The sequence below is a fragment of the Schistocerca gregaria genome, chromosome X (genome assembly GCF_023897955.1).
Source record: "Schistocerca gregaria isolate iqSchGreg1 chromosome X, iqSchGreg1.2, whole genome shotgun sequence".
NCBI lineage: Eukaryota > Metazoa > Arthropoda > Insecta > Orthoptera > Acrididae > Schistocerca > Schistocerca gregaria.
In genome coordinates this window covers 602311979-602333180 of record NC_064931.1, presented here as the reverse complement: position 1 = coordinate 602333180, position 21202 = coordinate 602311979, and the positions used below count along the sequence as shown (strand labels likewise).

General features: G+C 43.5%; 1 protein-coding gene and 1 pseudogene across 41 annotated transcripts in view; one reads left to right on the top strand and one right to left on the bottom strand.

The window, feature by feature from the left end:
* LOC126298928 (ensconsin) overlaps positions 1–21202 on the bottom strand; it is a 394125-nt gene that overhangs the window by 214624 nt on the left and 158299 nt on the right. The gene's annotated exons all lie outside the window — the stretch shown is intronic.
* LOC126299880 (5S ribosomal RNA) lies at positions 11034–11151 on the top strand (annotated as a pseudogene).

Here is a 21202-nt window from a genome sequence, read left to right as displayed (position 1 = left end):
AGCCACTCTGAGCAATTTTAGTTGTTCAGCGATTACTTATCGCTTTCGGCGTTCGTGTTATGAGTGAGAGAACGGAGCATACTACCGTCTTATACAGCGAAACATTTTAGAAGTCCTAAATCACTAACTATTGGCCTTCTCTTTCTCGTATCCCATTTCAGTGCCTTTAGAGTTATTATGCGGATGTTTCTCATCCGTTACTAACTTTCAGGAAGATTAATCCTCTTTGGGAGTGTTGGTCATATCCGTTTCACAAAATTTTACTTTAGAATTCGTTAACGCTCTTGCTTTTCTCTCGTTGCGCTCATTTTGGCTTCGTTAAGCTTTTGTCAACGAGGCTTTGACTTCGCTCAAAGCTGCGCTAATGAACCACGGTGAACCCATTTCTCACAGCCATTCTCAGCACTTACTCATCTAACAAATACTGTAGAATGCTTTACAGTTCTATCCATTTGTGCTCCACATTTTCCTCCCCAGAGCTGAATATTTGATGTTAACTACTCAGATACTCAGCAATTTGCATCCTGTAACTCTTTCTAGGCAAACAATATTTTCCTGCCTTTCTTAACATTTTTTGTAACACTTGCAGCCATTGATACTAGCGTCAGTACTTCGTGGTCTTGCGGTTAGCGCTGATGACTCCCGATCATGGGACCCCGGGTTCGATTCTCAACCGGGTCGGCGATTTTCTCCGCTGGGAACTGTGTGTGTGTGTGTGTGTGTGTGTGTGTGTGTGTGTGTGTGTGTGTGTATCATTGAGGCGGATGTGGTGAAAAAAAATCAAACGTGCGCCAGGTGGTCGAAAACTCGGAAGGGGACTAACTGATTCGAACACTTCGGCTCTCTTACTTACTTGTAGGTCTAAGGCGGGGCCTTCAGGAGTTAGTTCTCTATTTATCTGCTCGAAGTAATTTTGAGACCAAGCATTCAGAAAAATATCACACGAATCCCCATCTCTGGCCCCAGTTTAATTCCAAGACTAACCATTAACCGATTCTGTAGTTGGCAAATTGAAGTCTTCCCCTGCCGCCTACATCCCGATAAGGAAACCATCGCCGTATTCTTCAGCTTCTCTCTTGGCCGAGCTGCCACTACAGTTCCTAATGCTGGTAGCGTCCGATTACCATGTCTGGCCCACATTTGATGCTTAGCTTCATACAAATTATTTCACATTCGGAATCTGTAATAGCCTTACTAAATGCTGCAGAGCTCTTTACGGCAATTGATACACCGTTATCATTGGGTTCGAGCCTATGCTTGCGATATATATTCCAATCTGAAATTAGAATTTCGCTGTTAATAACTTCCAGTTTAGAACTATGAGGGGATTATTATCTTTAATACGCGATACTACTTCTGGGACCTTACAACGGATGCTCCCTTAGTTTACAAATGCCACATAATCATTTTCTCTTTCCAGTCTTCAAGGACGAAAGTTCTCATGGAGTAATGTGGCTGATATATCTTCCATATAGGCAGAAATTCATCATTAACACTACTGAACGGCTTCTCTAATTTTTTTAAAGAGAGAACAGCTTTGTATCATTCGTAATGCAGTGCGGTACTTAACTCCGTTATTGATGAGTGATGAGAATTCCTGCAAATGGATTCTAAATTCTAAAGTCCATCACAGATGCCGAATAATGTTTAAATCGGCTAATAAGGACCAGGTGGAAATACGCTGAAGTTCATCTTCCTCTTCCAACAAATCACATTCGATCAGAACTAATAGTGAATTAGCTCAGAGGCATTTTGGAAGACAAGGTTCTCGTTTCAATAAGAGCTGTATCTTAGTATCCACTTCATCTCCTAAAATGTGTATATGGCTCTCCGTCTTTCCTCGTCCTTCGAGAGTAGCAATCGAGTCCGTAGAATATGAAACTGCAAATCCCATCATCTTCACGGTCAAAGGCAAGAACCATGTAGCCTCACACAACGCCTCCTGGGATGAACGCCATATATAAACCTGACTTGCTGATACATACGTGTAAAGTATGACACGCCGGACTATTATTCTCTTTCAATCATCATTGCCGCATGCTGCCTTTTTACGACTTCATTTTCATCACACAAGCGCTTGACAGGCGATTGACAGCTGCAAGTGTGAGCTCACGAGGGACTGTGTTCCAGCACGATTTTTGGGTGATATTGATCTTGATAAACCTAATACACTAACTTACACTAATTACAGGCCCTACTATTCTCGGCGCGGGAAAAACTGCCGGGATGAGCAATGAGCGTCAGGAGGCATACTAACAGCATCACAAACTTGCTCTATCGGATTCTGGATGTGTAATCGAACTAGCCAGTCGGCTCACTGCACGGTTTGTTGTAAATATAATCTTCCACGAGACGTAGAGTACGTGGCCGACAGCTGTAGTTTTGTAGGATGCAACCATAACCCACTGCGAGTATGAAGGACGAGATGTCACGTCGACAGAGTAGCGCTTACATAGTGCCGCGTGGAAAGAGGGTCCAAAGTACCCACAGGGCCGCATCGTTCTTCCCTTTTACATTTTGTAATGGGCCATAGCGGTATTAACATTATCGTCAACTCAAGCCACGTTTGGTGTCATTTTGCAAGACAAACTAAGTCCCATTAGTGAAGAAGACGGATCTAAACTTACATCTGCAATCAATAGTACACTCTAAATGCTCCCTCTTGTGGTTAGTAGTGAGTGGCAAGCAAGTGGCTGGTCGCCTAGCGTACATTCCGCTTTCGTGAAGCCTTCTTAAGCACGGTACTGAACCTACCGGTGACATCAGCCGGTTTAGACAGTAACTGCGGTCACATTCTTTCGAGTGCTGCATATAACCAAATGTGGGTCATATCATTTTGCCTCTTTGTTGAACCTTCCCGGATGTGCAACATACAGCTAGAATTCGTTGCTATAGTCTATGAAAAATTAAAGGGTGAATATCTAACCACTTCGCCTCTTAGGCGTTAGTTTAATCCACTCTGTCAGTGATGTTTCCTTGCAGTTCGTCTGTAAAACAGTTCCTCGACTACATTCGACTTCGTTGGCTATTCCAGCTGGGTTCTTTCTCACAGGAACAGCAGTCTGGTACATATAGATAACGCAAACGTATTGCAGCACCATTAATTTGCATGTGCAAGTTTTGTGAAGCGCTAATGTGGTAACACAATGCACATATTTCACACCAACTATTTTATTTTGCATCAGCTTATGGCTGTTTATTGACTTTTCCTTAATTTACAGAAACCAAACCATGTGTTTTGGCAAACGATATAAAATGTACACATCGTATTCCGGTTCAGAGCGTGATATAACGGAATTGGGGACCAAATTAGATGACTTGGGCTTATTACAAATTATTATCCCCGATCTATTGTGGAAGAAATGTAGCTTTCGGATGAGAGATTTATTATTCACTACCGACCACTCTCAAGTAGATGCGCTATGAGCACTATTGTTTGTAACTCTTTTGGCTCAAGCCGCACTGTTTACCGATTTCTTCACTGTCTAAGAAGTCACTTCGATTAAAGTCTTGCCAGATTCCCTTTAAAGTCATCACGTGGGTTAAACTCTATCGACATTATTCAATTTGGCGTACCCCACCTCTCCCCTTATTTTGTAACTCCAGGTATTCCTTCATTCTTTGAGCTCTTCTCTAATGGTGGCCGGAAGAAGGATGTGCATGACGTTTCAAGGCGTCGACATGCTGATGGAGGTCTCATTGTATTCAATGAGGTACGGTCACTGGTAGGCGTAAAATGGTTGACGGGTTAGCTTCAAGCGTTCATCGATGTCCCCTGCAAAAGCTATACGTAAAATATGTTCCAAGCGATGTAAGAGTGCCGAAATTTTCTAGGAAATAACTCTAAAGTGAGAGCTTTGCAACAGAGATGAGTTGCTTACTGTTTCTTGTAAAGGCATTGTAACATAAAGATGTAAGGGCAGTGGAATTTATAGTCGTGTTCATCCGTTCACATAATATAATTTTTGCGACGACTGAAGAAGTTCACGTATCGGCTTTCATCCCTCGTACTCCGCTTAGGTTTAGGCACTGACTGTGCCAAATGAACTAGTTCAGGAGCAAATCATAGATCAATGCAGCTTTCATGACAAGGCACATATTGTTTATCAAACGCAATTTCTAACATTTTTAAAAAAACTTCCCACGATGCCTTCTTGTTGTCACAACATTCATCATTCATTTCAGAAATATACCTACAGAGCCCCAACGTCCATAGCCTTTCTATAAATCAGTCAATATATTTATACGCAGAAGAAATTCCAACGGAGGACCTAGACGTAGCGAGAAACTACGTTCGTGAAAGGAGACTCAAACGCCACTAAAAAGGAGATTTTCTGCCTTCACCTAAATAATATTTTGAAAATACTACACTCATAATAAAACACCAAAGCACCTTGATAGAATTCTCTTTTTCAGAGCGCGTCTAACAAAAACAGCCAGAAAATTACAAAAAATAAAGATCATTCAAAAACTAGGTGGTACAACCTGGGGCCATCGGCATCCACCCTACGTTCTGCTCTTGGTCTTGTCATCTCAAGTGCTGAATATTGTGTCTCATTTTGGCTAAACAGCCCATATGCACAAAAGACAGATATCCAACTGAATAACGCCATTAGAATAATCGCTGAAGTTATCACCTCAACACCTACAGACAAGCTGCCAGTATTAAGTCAATTCCACTCCCTCAACAATGATGCCTATATACTCTCACAAACGACTACAAAAGGATCATTCATAACAGAAATCTACCAATCCATCAGGACGTCGATGATGCAAACCATAACCGACTCTGCTCTAGACGATAGCCAACAATAACAGCAAATGTCGTTGTGGAAGATACGTTCAACTTTTCTAACGCATGGTCTCAAGAATGGACTAGATAACAAAATAATAATATGCCGTGTATCACCCAAAAATCATTAGTATTTGACTTGCTACCCAAAACAGGGTCAATGCTGAATAGAATTAGAACTCAACACGGCAGATGTGCATATTTTTTCACACAAATGAGGTAAGCAACCATCCCCATTTTATGATTACGGAGAACCACAGATCATCGTACCCTCACTATCATACGATGGAAAACCAAGAGACTTCCTTCTGGCGACTCAAAATTCGATATATTAGATAAATACTTTAGATGTAGAGTTCATATCGTAAATATAATGCTCCACACCACGTATTTTTCTTCAATGTGTTAAAAAGCTATACGATACATAAATAAGACACGAAAAACAGTCACATAGAAGACTGACAACTTTTACCATTTCAAAAGTATTAGTTTTTTTTTTCCAGTGCAAGCTGTCCTCTATGCAATGAGGTGGAAGGCATTATCTTAATTATTATCTGCTAGCAAGAGTGTGGGTCTGTCACCCGCACCGGAATGAAACGACTGTAATTGTTGCATTACAAGAAAGTCTTTATGCTGTGCTACACATGTCGCGAAAGGGAGGGACCCCCCCCCCCCCCCCCACACACACACACACACACACACACACACACAGAGAGAGAGAGAGAGAGAGAGAGAGAGAAAGAGAGAGAAAGAGAGAGAGAGAGAGAGAGATAGGAGCCACTTTCTACACCTGTCCAGCATATTTTTCTGATGATTTTGCTTAGTGCAGTTGGATATCACATGATATAAACATTTCTGATGTAACTGATGGAAGACAGGGATCACTGCACTGGAGGCCCATCACCAGGAGGTTACGGGAGAAATGTAGAAACACTAGTGTACGCCCCAGGTTACACAACAATACTAATGCTAGCATCTACAATCATAGAAGTAAGAATGTAGGAGGTGAGATTTTATTATACAATGTCAAAACACTGACTTCCTCCTCGACGTATCAGTCAAAAGAAGAATTTATTTTAGTAATAAACAATCACGTGATAAATATTTTTTAGCTGTTTCTTTGTTAATAGGTACTATAGACATGACTTGAGACTAAAAATGATCAGTAAGTATTTATGTTAACCTATATATAGAATTAATGACGGCGCATGTGGTTTCGCTCAACATCTGATTAAAATGATAGGAAATATCAGATATATATGTGACTTGTTAATGGAGTCCAAGGCATATCGTGCTAAGAGAAAACAGATTTTGTGTCTGCTTAGGTCTCATCTTTCTCATTTCATGGAAAAGTTTGAAGTAAGCGTTCAGTTTGTGTGTCAACGAATTGCTTCCCAGACTTTCGTCTGCTTTTAAGACGAATTTCTAGTCCTTAGGAAGCTTTCCCATAATGAATCTTTCACTCTGTGGCGGAGTGTGCACTGTTTTGACACTTCCGGGAAAATTAAAACTGTCTGGCGGACCGAGAATCGGAGCCAGAATCACGCCTTTCGCGGGACACGCTCGTACGGACTGGGTTATCCAGGCGGGACTCTCGAACCGCCATAAATTTTACTTCCGCTCGTAACTATTCGCTACCTTGTAAACTTCACTGAAGTTCTACTGCACATCTTGCAGGGCCAGCACTACTGGGAGAAAGGACATTGCGGAAAACGTTGTGTGTTCCGGACCGGCTCACAGATCTAATCTGCCAACTTTTCCATAGCTTCTGTACGTTAATCTTGCCATTTTCTCTCAATGTAATTTATCTACTCGGTGTTATTCCGCTGTTAGGAAACAAAAAGTTACGGGTTGTCCTATTCTACAGTCTAGTATACCTAGTTTTTGTTTCGCTCGCTTCCATGAGAATAGTTATAAATAAAAATGGTGAGGCTAACAGCACAAAGACGACTGAGACTGATAGTGTATTTAGAAAACTGTTAATCACGTCGATGTGAATGCAACAAGAAAAACTCACTTGGTGCCCATTTCCTTGCGTACTCTATCAGTAAAATAATTCCATACAACTGATAATGATTCAATATTTCTAATCTTTATTTCTATATATATGATTTTCCGATACTTACTCTTTGCGGAGTTGCGGCGGTGTGCCTAGAAGACTTTGCTACTGATGACAATGCAGCTGATCAGATTTACTGTTGTGGTAACCCGAAAAAGAATCTTTCGTTTTTATTGTTCAGAATGAAGTGATAAGTGTAAGTCACTTTAAATCATGATGGAAAAACCAAAATTCAGCCGTTTATTGATTCTCTGTGAAGTTAACAATAGACGCAGTATCACCGACGATTTGGGGTTCGGTTAAAGATGAGAGCAAGCGTTTATGTATGGCCGAATAAAAATGTGTTTCACGACGCAACAAAACGGCTGCTACGCGCATGTCTAACAAGAAATTTAATTCTTGATAGAATAAAAAATTATGTGTGCGTGTAAAACTCATTTCTGATCAACTGTACTGCAGCTGCCTTTCAGTGATGTTTCCCAATGATTTGCCAGTACTCACCTGTAAAACGGAAAACGTATCATTAGAAAACTGTCATAAACATCTAAAACTTCTATGTCATTCTAATATATGAGGAAATATACGTGTAATATGTAACTAATACAACACTTACTATGGAACGTCATGACAGAGGACACGGACAACAATAGTTATCAGTCGACTGTCCCCTGATTCTGTGCAATAACACATAATCGTCTTAAGTAAGATATTGTGACACGCTCAGGTCCCTTCTTAAAACGAAAAAGTTCACAACCTTAAAAAAATGGTTCAAATGGCTCTGAGGACTATGGGACTTAACATCTGTGGTCATCAGTCCCCTAGAACTTAGAACTACTTAAACCTAACTAACCTAAGGACATCACACACATCCATGCCCGAGGCAGGATTCGAAACTGCGACCGTAGCAGTCGCGCGGTTCCGGACTGAGCGCCTGAACCGCTAGACCACCGCGGCCGGCCCTTAAAAATTGTTCTCCAACTATACTGGTGTGGACGATATCACAATTAATATATTTGTATTTAAATTTGGCTCTTACGCTAGATAATAGCCGAAACAGAGATTGTTTGTGTTACGACTGCTTTAATATAAACAGGAACTGTGTCATAATACGTGATCCGGCCGCGGTGGTCTGGCGGTTCTAGGCGCGCAGTCCGGAACCGTGCGAATGCTACGGTCGCAGGTTCGAATCCTGCCTCGGGCATGGATGTGTGTGATGTCCTTAGGTTAGTTAGGTTTGAGTAGTTCTAAGTTCTAGGGGACTGATGACCACAGCAGTTGAGTCCCATAGTGCTCAGAGCCATTTGAACCATAATACGTGAGATTATAGTTCATGCAGGTTATTTTTGGCGACTAACACTCAAAACGTTGGATTGCAAGAGAATGTTTCGAATAAATTTTACTTTAAAACATGTGTACTTTATTACATCATTACATGAGTTCTTAGCCATGAAAACGTCTGTAATACCAAGGAATGGGAATTTAGATCTGTATAATTATGATTTGAGTCGCGAATGTTTTAATTGGACGCCGCATTTAATACGATATTAAAATAGCTATGAACTGAGCAACTCTTGAAACATATTATAGTTCCCGATCTTCACACTTACTAGTGACACAAGAATTTGACGACTACAATGCCCGACAAAAAAGTGAAGCACCCAGAAGACATGGCTGAATGTCAATGTAGCTTCGTATGCGTACACAACATCGAAATCCAGTGGTCAGCAAGCGCCCCAAATCTGTCCCCGACAGCATATGTGTGGTACCAGATTGGACGTCAATTTCGTCCCAGTGTCGGGACGCATGATATAAAGGACCAGTGACAACAGCTGTCGACCTGATTGCCTACGGAGAGGATATAATGGCTTTATGACACTTTTTCCAATCGTTCATGGCCAGAAGGGAAAGCACAGTCATACTGATAACTGGTCTCATACTGCCAAGTTCTATCTAAATTCGACTGGCTTTTCTTATCACATACCCTCTCAACCCACGAAGTCTTATTTCGTCTCCTTCCTCCCCTCCCCCCCTCCCCCTCTTCTGCGCGCTTCACTATTTTTTTTTTTAGGCGGTGTTTCTTAATTACGTACAGCTCCGATCTTCTAAGTAATGGAATTTGCGTCATGTGGGGCCTTAGGTATAGAGGGGGAGGAACTTGCGTGAATCACCAGTGGCAAGATCTGTTACACTTCAGTGATCACTACATGCCACGAAAAAACTTTCCAAATCCGCCAGCATATGCACCCCTACTTTTCTTTACTTGTAATTTTCGCGTTGTATTATTCCATGGCTACAGTAACAAGCACACAAGCACCAGTGAGCTACTTTCTACGATCATACTTGATAATAATGACTGCCCAACAGTCATACAGTTAATGAATAGGACACAGCTCACTGCACACAATATACGAGAAGTTCCAAACACGGAATTCACTGAAAAAATATAACAACCACCTTTGGCATGACCAAGGAAGACACAGAAGAAATGCTAATAATTGATCGCTGGACTGTCCAGAAATTCTTAACAAGTATCGGCCATAAAACTAGCCCGAACATGATCAAAGATACTAACGTCATTTACAGCGCACAATTAATCAACTGTAAGTGTCACTTTTCCATTTTCTCTCTGCTTTCTGATTCTGAACTGAAAGAATTTGGAAGTGTTGAGATAAATTAAGATATGTGCCAAATCAAGATACCAATCAGAATCTACTGCTTATTGTGAGTAGTCGCCTTACCCAATTTCGCCAGGTTCAATCTAATACTAGCAATAAGCCTGAGAGATGGGTTCGATTCTCAGTCTGACTGATTTTCTTTTGTGATAACATTTTTATTGCACAGCAGGTTCAGCATTTCTGAACGAATTTCACTCACATAATTTCATATAATCGTATTTCATTATTTCATCCCCAAGAGTAAATGATTTTAATGCCAACTGAATTTTAGCTTTAATAAATCATCTTACCGTGGCGTGCTAGTGCGAGGCTGTTTTCGGCCTCAAACTGTATCCTTACGCTGTGACTTGTGACAAGTTTCATCAAAATCAGTTAGTGGTTGCAGTCTTGACAACGGGATCCGTTTGAGTGCACATGCGTATGTATTCGTTCCTTCCACTTCAAAAACCATTTCTACATGACGTTTTCCTTATGCTATACGGGGACAAAGTGCTCTGTCGTTTTTGTCTTCTGATGGAGCAGTATACTGCGGGGGTGTAATATAATTCTTCCCCCCCCCCCCCTCACCCCCCACTACCAACTTCTCACTTAGGGAAGCAGTGGTGGTGATAGTTAAATTAAAAACGCTCAAACTCCATCCAATCAGATGTTAAAAATCTAACAGCAAATTCCCATATTTAGCACTTCTTAAAAACCGCGCAATTAATCTGGAAATGTTCCAACAGATTGAGAAAGTAACAAAACGTGACTTAATTAAGACAAGTGCAGAATAAAGGTACACAAGGGTCTAAAAGTTGCAGCCCTACATATCAAACACATACATTCCTTCAAAACAAAATGACTGGCTGGATAAAGTACCGATAACTGTCCTGCGCAATCTGTCCGGCCACACTCCGTGATGAAAATACGCTACTGCTATAACAAATCACACAGCTGGCGTCTTCGATAACCTAAGGTGGCCTGAAATGTTTTCGCGGATTAGATATCCGGGTTCGAAGGTGCCTCTCTACTAATCATCTCTTCACAGTAGAGGCACAGCCGTGGAACAAATCTGGGAGAAATACAAGGTCATACAACATTTTCCTGGGGAATATCCTCCGGTCTCTATCTCTGGACCATTCTTCTGCAGTCTAGATATAAGAAGCCCCACCATGAGGGACACTCTAGAAGTAATCGAGAGGAGGGAGTGACTTGATCTTGTGCAGTCGCAGCACTGGTACACGCGAAGCAACCTCAATACTGTGACAAATAAAACTTCAATCATGCTACTAAAATGTACAAATCAGTCGAGGTGGTGCAGTAGTAAAACCACGTAACTATTATTCTGAAGGAGTGATATTCAAATGACATCCCATCCAACATGATTTAGATTTTGTAAATACGAAAACTGGTCGTGACCGATTGCACGCCCTATCTTTGCCTAACAGAGCTTGATTTCCAGTTCTTACGACTACTATATCGATGGGACGTTAAATTTTATTTTTTCTCCTTTTATTTACAAAAACAGGGCAACGGCCTTGCCGCAGTGGTTACACCGGTTCCCGTGAGATCACCGAAGTTAGGCGCTGTCGGGCGTGGTCGGCACTTGGATGGGTGACCATCCAGGCTGCCATGCGCTGTTGCCATTTTTCGGGGTGCACTCAGCCTCGTGATGCCAATCGAGGAGCTACTCGACCGAATAGTAGCGGCTTCGGACCTCTGCTGTTCCTGATCTATATAAATGACCTGGGTGACAATCTGAGCAGTTCTCTTAGATTGTTCGCAGATGATGCTGTAATTTACCGTCTAGTAAGGTCATCCGAAGACCAGTATCAGTTGCAAAGCGATTTAGAAAAAATTGCTGTATGGTGTGACAGGTGGCAGTTGACGCTAAATAACGAAAAGTGTGAGGTGATCCACGTGAGTTCCAAAAGAAATCCGTTGGAATTCGATTACTCGATAAATAGTACAATTCTCAAGGCTGTCAATTCAACTAAGTACCTGGGTGTTAAAATTACTAACAGCTTCAGTTGGAAAGACCACATATATAATATTGTGGGGAAGGCGGGCCAAAGGTTGCGTTTCATTGGCAGGACACTTAGAAGATGCAACAAGTCCACTAGACAGCTTACACTACACTCGTTCGTCCTCTGTTAGAATATTGCTGCGCGGTGTGGGATCCTTACCAGGTGGGATTGACGGAGGACATAGAAAGGGTGCAAAAAAGGGCAGCTCGTTTTGTATTATCACGTAATTAGGGGGGAGAGTGTGGCAGATATGATACGCGAATTGGGATGGAAGTCATTACAGCAAAGACGTTTTTCGTCGCGGCGAGATCTTTTTACGAAATTTCAGTCACCAACTTTCTCTTCTGAATGCGAAAATATTTTGTTGAGCCCAGCCTACATAGGTAGGAATGATCATCAAAATAAAATAAGAGACATCAGAGCTCGAACAGAAAGGTTTAGATGTTCCTTTTTCCCGCGCGCGTTAGGGAGTGGAATAGTAGAGAGATAGTATGATTGTGGCTCGATGAACCCTCTGCCAAGCACTTAAATGTGAATTGCAGAGTAGTGTTGTAGATGTAGATAACGTTCAGGAGAGCGGTGTGCTGACCACACGCCCATCCTCTCCGCGTCCTCCACTGAGGATGACGCGGCGGTCGGGTGGTCCCGATGGGCCACTTGTGGCCTGTAGGGGGAGTATTTTTTTATTTACAAAAACAAATGTTCAGCAACCTATCGCATGAGTAGACACATAAAAATAACACAAATTAATAGGTACGTACAGGTTCATATTGAGGAAAAGTATAACATCTCAATTCACATCAATACCCCGTAACAGAGAGCCAGCATGTCCACGTTCTGCGTCAATAATCTTCGTCCGCCTATTGTGAAAACCAGTCATACAGCTATCTTAACTTTAGCGCACTGTTGTGCAAAACTTATGGACAAAAGTAACTGTCGCATGGTATCATTTGGACCATACAAAGAAAGAACTGGCACAGTATAATACAAAGATAACTGAAAGAAATACGCATTGAGACGAACAGAAATGGCACTTTTAATCAAAGACAATAATTGCACTGAAGTCACAGTGGTTTATGATGGTTCCCGGGGCATTGTAATGGGCGGGGGATGGTTTTGAATAGAGTGTGTGATCACCACAGACAGAAGTGCAAGCTCTGCAACGTGCTCCAATGCTGACTACAACGTTGGGAAGGAGTTCTTGTTGCAGGACGTTCCATTCCTCCAACAGCGGTGCTGACAACTGCTGGATGGTCGTTGGTGCATGTGGAGCTGGATAGTCGTTGGTGCACGTGGATATGCTGCGATATGTCTCCCTAAAGCATCCCACTAGTGCTCGATGAGATTTAAATCGGGGGAGCCGACACTCAAGTCCATTCGTAGACCATCATCTCGCTCAAAGAGCTCCTCCACCTGCGCTGTTCGATGATGTCGCGCACTATCATCCATAAAAACTGACCAGGTACGAGTAGGACTCGCGCATTGAAGGTTCCGTGCAAACTTCATTATGTATATAGACAGTTCGGCCATTCCGGGAATCAAGAATCTCTACAACTTTTGCCTATTGTCGACATTGATACTGGCAAGATATCGGTCCCAGATATTCCAAGGTGTCCGAGAACGTTTTAATTTCAATATTATAAATTCGAAAAAGTCATGCAGGAGGTAGGTGACCATTATAATAATAATCCGCAGCTCTCCATGCAGGCTGACTAGGTCGCAATAGTAGAAGTCGTGTTTCTCTGTTTAAGAGGGTTAATCTCGCCTTTTTCTAAGTGCAAATTTATTCAGTCTTTAGCGCAACAGTTTCTCACTGAACAGCCAGCTATGTAGCTCTTTAACGCATCAGCGTCCATTGGTGACACATCAGGAGGGTAGCAAGTCGCATATCTACATTTTCTGCTTTTATAGTTCACTTCTTCAGTTAATTTTGCCAGGATGGGTAGGATGTGTGCACGCCGTGTGCGGATGCAGGTGGAGCTGGCCACAGTTCACGAACAGCTGAAGGTGCTGTTGGCTATGGACAGTCACCTTCGGGCTGCTGGCGGAGAATCTGATGCGTCGCATAGGACACCTCAGGTGTCACTTTTTTTGCCCATGGGCTCTGCTTCCGAGGCACCTGCTAGTGCACACAGCGCGGTGGATCCGCCCTCACAGCAGGGTGAGTGGTGGGTGGTAACACGTTAGCGACGCTCAAGTCGGAGGGCCAATGTGGAGGCTGGCCGCCTGGCCTCGCCAATTCATCCTATGAGTGGACAGGTGGCCGCTCCTTCAGTAGGGTCCGAGCACAAACACGGGGGGAGAGGTTTACTGGTTATTTGGAACTCCAATGGTAGGCGCATTATGGAGCCACTTAGGCAGATAGCGTTCAGGGCTGGAAAGAAAGCCAGTGTTCACTCGGTATGTCTGTCGGGGGCCTTGCCGGTAGCTATCGAGAGTGCAGGGCGCAGTTGTCTGCAAGCTGTGGCTCACGTTGGCACCAACGACGCCTGTCGCATGGGTTGTGAGGTGATCCTCAGTTCGTACAGGCGGCTGGCGGAGGTGGCGAAGACTGCTGGCCTCGATCGCGGGGTGCAGGCAGAGCTCGCAATTTGCAGTATCGTCCCCAGAGCTGTCTCTGAGCACTATGAGACTTAACTTGTGAGGTCATCAGTACCCTAGAACTTAGAATTACTTAAACCTAACTAACCTAAGGACATCACACACATCCATGCCCGACGCAGGATTCGAACCTGCGACCGTAGCGGTCGCTCAGTTCCAGACTGTAGCGCCTACAACCGCTCGGCCACTCCGGCCGGCTTACAGAGTTGGTCGGGGTCCTTTTTTGGAAGCGAATGGAGGGTCTCAACTTCGTCGATTCTGTGACGGTCTTGGCTGCAGATTTCTCGACCTGCGTTATCGTTTGGGGATTTGCAGGACTCCCCTCGACAGATCAGGGGTGCACTACACAAAGGAAGCAGTTACTCGAGTAGCAGAGTACTTGTGGAGTGCACAAGAGGGTTTCTTTTAGGTTAGGCAGTAGTTTAAGGTGCTCAGATGAACACTCGCCAGTCAATTCACAGCAAGTCAAACGGCGTTCAGAATAAAGACACTTCGTCTGTCACAATGTTATCAGTAAACTGTTGAAGTATTCGTAATAAAGTTCTCGAATATACTGCCCTCCAGGAAATTTCTCGCGATCAAATTATTCTTGGCACAAAGCTCGCTGAAACCCGAAGTTTAAAGCTCTGAGATATTTAGCGAGTCGTGGAACGTATGTCGGAAAGACAGATTAGGGGCCATAGGACGGAGAGTTTTCATTGCAGTTGACAAAAATATTGTCGCTATGGAGATCGAAATTGAGTGTGACCGAGAAGTCGTCTGGTCGCGTGTAACAGGTGTAGGTGAAACTAAGTTAACTGTTGGATGTTTTTGTCGGCCACCCGATTTCGCTGTGGCATTTCTAGAGTCATTCAAAGAAAGTCTACGGTCAACAGCGCGTAAATACTCAGATCATGCAACACTACACTTATGTTCATAAATTAAGGATAATGCTGCCACATGGTGAAACGACGCTCTGGTGGGCGGTTTGCGGGTTTAAATCACCTGAGGGTACGACCATGCGGTGCATTTGACCTGCGGTCGTCGCACGGTGGCGCTGGCAGCAGTCCACATACGCAGAGGGGTGTTGGTGCATGTCAGAGTACGGTGCAGTGAGTAAGTGTGCAGACTTTTTCAGACGTGCTAATGGTGACTGTGTGTTGAAAATGGCTCAAAGAACACACTCTGATGGCGTTATGAGAGATAAAATACTTGGGCGACTGGAGGCTGGTCAAACACAGTAGGTCGTAGCACAGGCCCTCCGTGTGCCACAAAGTGTGATCTCAAGATTATGGCAACGATTCCAGCATACAGGAAACGTGTCCAGGCGCTACAGTACGGGAGGTCCACAGTGTACAACACCACAAGAAGACCGAGGTCTCACAATCAATGCACCCATACGGCCACGGAGTACTGCAGGTAGCCTTGCCTCGGCACCTTACCTCAGCCACTGCAACAGTTGTCTCCAGACACACAGCTTACAGACGACTTAACAGACATGGTTTATTCGCCCGGACACCTGCAATGTGCAATCCACTGACCCCTGGTCACAGGAGAGCCCGTAAATCCTGGTGTCAAGAACACAGTACTTGGTCATTGGAACAGTGGTCCCGGGTTACGTTCACGGACGATTTCAGGTATACTCTGAACAGTCATTCTCGACGAGTTTTCATCTGGCGTGAACCAAGAACCAGATACCAACCCCTTAATGCCCTTGAAAGGGACCTGTATGGAGGTCGTGGTTTGCTGGTGTGGGGTGGGATTATGACTGGTGCACGTACACCCCTGCATGTCTTTGACAGAGGAACTGTAACAGATCAGGTGTATCTGGACGTCATTTTGCACCAATATGTCCGCCTTTTCAGGGGTGCAGTGGGTCCCAACTTCCTCCTGATGGATGATAACGCACGGCCCCACCGAGTTGCCATCGTGGAGGTGTACCTTGAAACACAATATATCAGGCGAATGGAGTGGCCTGGCTCTTCTCCATACCCAAACTCCATCGAACACGTCTGCGATGCTCTCGGTCGACGTATCGCTGCATGTTTTCAAGCCCCTACGGCACTTAAGGAGCTTCGACAGGCACTGGTGCAAGAAAGGGAGGCTATACCCCAGCAGCTGCTCGACCACCTGATCCAGAGTATGCCAACCCGTTGTGCAGCCTGTGTACGTGTCCAGAGTGATCATATCCCATACTGATGTCGGGGTACACGCGCAGAAAACAGTGGCGTTTTGTAGCACGTGTTTCGGGGCGGTTTTCTCAACTTATCACCAATACTGTGGACTTATAGATCTGTGACTTGTGTGTTCCCTACGTGCCTATGCTATTAGCGGCAGTTTTGTGTAATGCCACGTTGTGTGGCACCACATTCTGCAATTATCCTTACTTTATGAGCATGAGTGTAGTTGGGGTCGATTTTAACTTACAGAGTATAGACTGGGATGTCTATGAATTCATTGCGGGGGGGGGGGGGGGGGGGGTACAGACAAACAGTCATACCAAATAATTTTGAACACTTTTTCGGAAAATTGTCTTAAGCAGCTAGCTCGGCAGTCCACATGAAATGGTAATATCTTAGACTTTGTAGCCACAAATAGGCCGGTACTTATCGACAATGTCAGTATATAAATGGGGATTAGTGATCATGATGTCTCTATAGCAACTATGATTACGAAAGTTAATAATTCAGTCAAGAAGGCTAGAAGAGTGTTTCTACTAAATACAGCAGAGAAGCAGTTATTAGTATCTCACTAAGACAGTCAATTGACATCACTTAGTACCAATAAGATGGATGTAGAGGAATTATGGGCAAAGTTTAAGCAGACTGTAAATCGTGATATGGAGAGTAGTGGATAAAGGATGGAGGAGACCGACCATGGTTTAATAACGAAATTCGTAAGATACTGAGGAAGCAGAGGCTGTTGCACTCTAGGTTCAGAATGGGACGCACAAACGACGACAAGTGAAGGTTAGTAGAGATTCGCGCGTTTGTGAAAAGATTTATGCGCGAAGCATACAACTACCACCGTCACACCTTAGCAAAAGATCTGGCAGAGAACCCGAGAAAATTCTGGTCCTATGTAGAATCGCTAAGCGGGTCTAAGGCTTCCATTCAGTCCCTTGTAGGCCAGTCTGGTGTGGTAGTTGCAGACGGCAAAAGCCGAAGTTCATGATATTGTTCACGCAGGAGAACATACCGTCACTTGACCATCGGACAGATCCCCGTATGGACGACAGAGAAATAAGCATACGTAGCGCTGAGAAGCAACGTAAAGGTCTGAAAACAAATAAATCACCAGGTCCGGACGGAATCCTAGTTCGATTTACCCATGAGTACTACGGCATTGGCCCCTTACCTAGCTTGCATTTATCGTGGTTCTCTTGCGCAGCACAAAGTCCCAAGCGACTGGAAAAAAGCGCAGGTGACTCCAGTATATAAGGAAGAAAAAAGAACGGACCCGCAAAATTACAGACCAATATACCTAACTTCTGTTTGCTACAGAATCCTTACACACGTTCTCAGTACGAATATAATAAACTTCCTTGAGGCTAAGCAGCTTATGTCCACGAATCTGCATGGTTTTAGAAAGCATCTCTCACGCGAAACTCAGCTTGCCCTTGTCTCACATGATATACTGAGAACAACGGATGAAAAGCAACAGGTAGATTCCATATTCGTAGATTTCCGGAAAGCATTTGATACGGTGTCCCACTGCAGGCTGTTAACGAAGGCACGAGCATATGGAAAAAGTTCACAGTTATGCGAGTGGCTCGAAGACTTCTTAAATAATAGAACCCTGTAAATTGTCCTCGATGACAAGTGTTCATCAGAGGCAAGGGTACCGCCAGGAGTGCCCCAGGAAAGTGTTACAGGGCTACCGTTTTCTCTATATACATAAATGATTTGGCGGACAGGGTGGGCAGCTACCTGTGGTTGTTTGCTGCTGATGACGTGGTGTACAGTACTTGTCGAAGTTGAGTAGCTGTAGGAAGATACTAGATGATTTAGACAAAATTGCCAGTTGCTGTGATGAATAGCAACTAGCGCTAAATGTGGAAAAATATAAGTTATCCGGATGAGTAGGAAGATCAAACCTATAATGTTCGGGTACAGTATTCTAGTGTCCTGCTTGACACAGTCGTTTAAATATCCGGATGTAACGTTAAAAAGCGACGTGGGATGGAACGAGCACGTGAAAACTATGTCGACTTCGGTTTATTGGGAGAATTTTCGGAAAGAGTTATTCACCTGTAAAGAAGTCATCATATAGGACGCTGGTGCGACCTATTCTCGAGTACTACTCATGTGTTGGGGATCCGTATCAGATCGGACTGAAGGAAGACATCCTGGCAGTTCAGAGGAGAGCTGTTAGGTTTGTTAGCGGTAGGCTCGAATAACATGTAAGTGTTACGGAGATGCTTCGGGAACTCAAATGCGAATCCCTGGAGGAAAGGCGGCATTCTTTTCGAGAAATACTATTGCGAATATTTAGGGAACCAGCATTTGAATCTGGCTGCTGAACTGTTCTGCTCCCACCAACATAAGGGCCACGAAGATAAGATATGAGAAATTATGGCCCATATGGAGGTGTACAGACAGTCGTTTTGGAACAAGAGGGGCAGTGACTAGTAGTGGTACAGGGTACCCACCGCCACGAGCCTTACGGTGGCTTGCGGAGTATCTCTGTGTATATAGATGTAGATATGAGCCATACACGAGTGTGCGGTAGCGCGATGATATGCAGAAAGCAGCTTGCGGTCCCGCGGCGGGCCATATTCTTCGTTAGCCGCGCACTCACTGTTACACAGCGCAAAAACTGAGCATGCCTGACACAGAGCGTGGTGTCGATTCACACGTCTGTTGCCTTTGTGTGCAATGAAAAGGAGCGGTGCGCACTTTCCATGGAAGGTGGAACGCGACCGAGTAAGAAAAGTAATTGTCTAGAAGAGAATACTTTCACAACAGATGGCACCACACCGAAAAGCTAATATAAAAGGAGAAAAGTAATCATTCTATGCATAGCTGCAAAGCTAAGACGTCATAATTTTCGTTCTTAAGGCATTAGTTTTTCTTTCTTCTTTGTACAGTCAATGTAACACATAGGACATTATTCCTTATAAATCTCCTCCTGCCACGATTTCTTTCATGGGCTTACTGGTATTTTTCTGTAAACGGTTCGCAAAAGCTGTTTCCTCGAACATAAAGTACTTCAGCAGAACAACATTTTCCTTGAAATAGTTTACGTTTTGGTACTTAATCAGTATTTTAGACTAATGAGTTTGCATCGATAAAGAAGGAAGACTGGTAGGACAATTAGAACAAAAATATAGAGTAAGTGTCACGAAGTGTGTGTGTGTGTGTGTGTGTGTGTGTGTGTGTGTGTGTGTGTGTGTGTGTGTGTGTGTGTTTGAGAGAGAGAGAAAGAGAGAGAGAGAGAGAGAGAGAGAGAGAGAGAGAGAGAGAGAGAGAGGGGGGGGGGGGGTAATCAGTTCCACAGCCATGCAGTATTCTTCCAATTAAGACTGAAATTCATAAATCTCGCTTCCACTGGGCTCAAACACGTTGAGAATGATAAGGAACCCATTAAATAATGTTGTTATTGTTCTATTTCTCAAAAAGCGAAAACATAAAGCAAACTACAGACGAATCATATTATTAATATTTGCTACCATTCCTCCTTAGCTGCTACTTCAAAAATGCTCAAATGTGTGTGAATTCCTAAGAGGCCAAATTGCTGAAGTCATCGGTCCCTAGACTTACGCATTACTTAAAGTAACATATGCTAAGAATAACATAAACACCCACGCCCGCAGGACGACTCGAACTTCCGGTGGGAGGGGCCGCGCAATCCGTGACATGGCGCCTAAGACCGCGCGGCCACTCCACGCGGCTTCCTACTTCAATGATGACATATATAATGTAGATAAGAACAAATCCGTCTTCTGAAACTGAAACAAAATAAAACTGCCGTTGTAAAAAGTAGAATTTATCTTATCTGCTTGATAAACAAAAAAAAATGTAAATGTAGTATGGCATTTTTGGCTGGGATAACACACAGGGTGGATTCAGCTGTCTGCCGGAACAGGTGTACTTGCTTTGTGCACTTTAGGCCTTTCCTTGCAAATATATGAGAGATGTGACGTATCTGTAGCGATGGATTGTTGGTGAGTGTAATGGATGCGTATCTAGTGTTTGCGTTGTTGGTTGACGATGCTGAGAGAGGGGGGAGGGTGAAACTCGGCGCAGGCACATAGCGAGCTCCTTTCGTTAGCAGAAGCGGGCCGCGAAGCTCAACGTCCTCATCCGACGGACGGACCACCATCAACAGCGCCACATGCCCTCACTACATGACAAATACTTCAGAGATGTTTGGCATTTAATCAAGGGTATTGGTAACCAATAACTTCACGCCACCACTTCCTATTCCTCTGACGGCCAAATACCCGCAGTGAAAATCTCGTTCGCCACCAGGATTCGAATCGACTTACGTCCGTGTGTTAGCAACCTCGGCTTCGGAGGTGTGTATAAACATAATCCTAGACGAATCCGTATCCACCAAACACAAAGGGGGAAAAACTAATGCGTTTTAACCAAGCAAAAGAACAAACTGGATTTAGAAGAGGATAATTTGCAAGTCGCTAACGAAGCTACAAAACGAAGCAATAAGTGAGAATCTAGTTTTTGAAAACAAGTTGTTAATTCAGTTTCCATAAAATATGAACTAAAATCACTTCAGTAACTAGAAATTAATTAAAAATATTTCTGTATACGGAAGAATATATAAGACAATGATACAGCTTACATTAAGACTTCATCGAGAAAGCGAAAAATTCAGTACTGTAAGAGGAGTTAGGCACTGAAATTGTCTATCAGGAAAACTATTTTCAACCGCCACAGAACTAGCTTTTAGATACTTGAACTGCGAAACCGAATAATGTATACGTGTTAATGGAACACATCTGAATAACTGCGTTATGCTCGTGATGATGTACTAGACAGATAAATATCAACCACTAATGGAAGAACCTAATAGAGCTACTCCGAAAGAAGGCATGCACATTAGTTATAGCAAAACTAAAACAATGGTA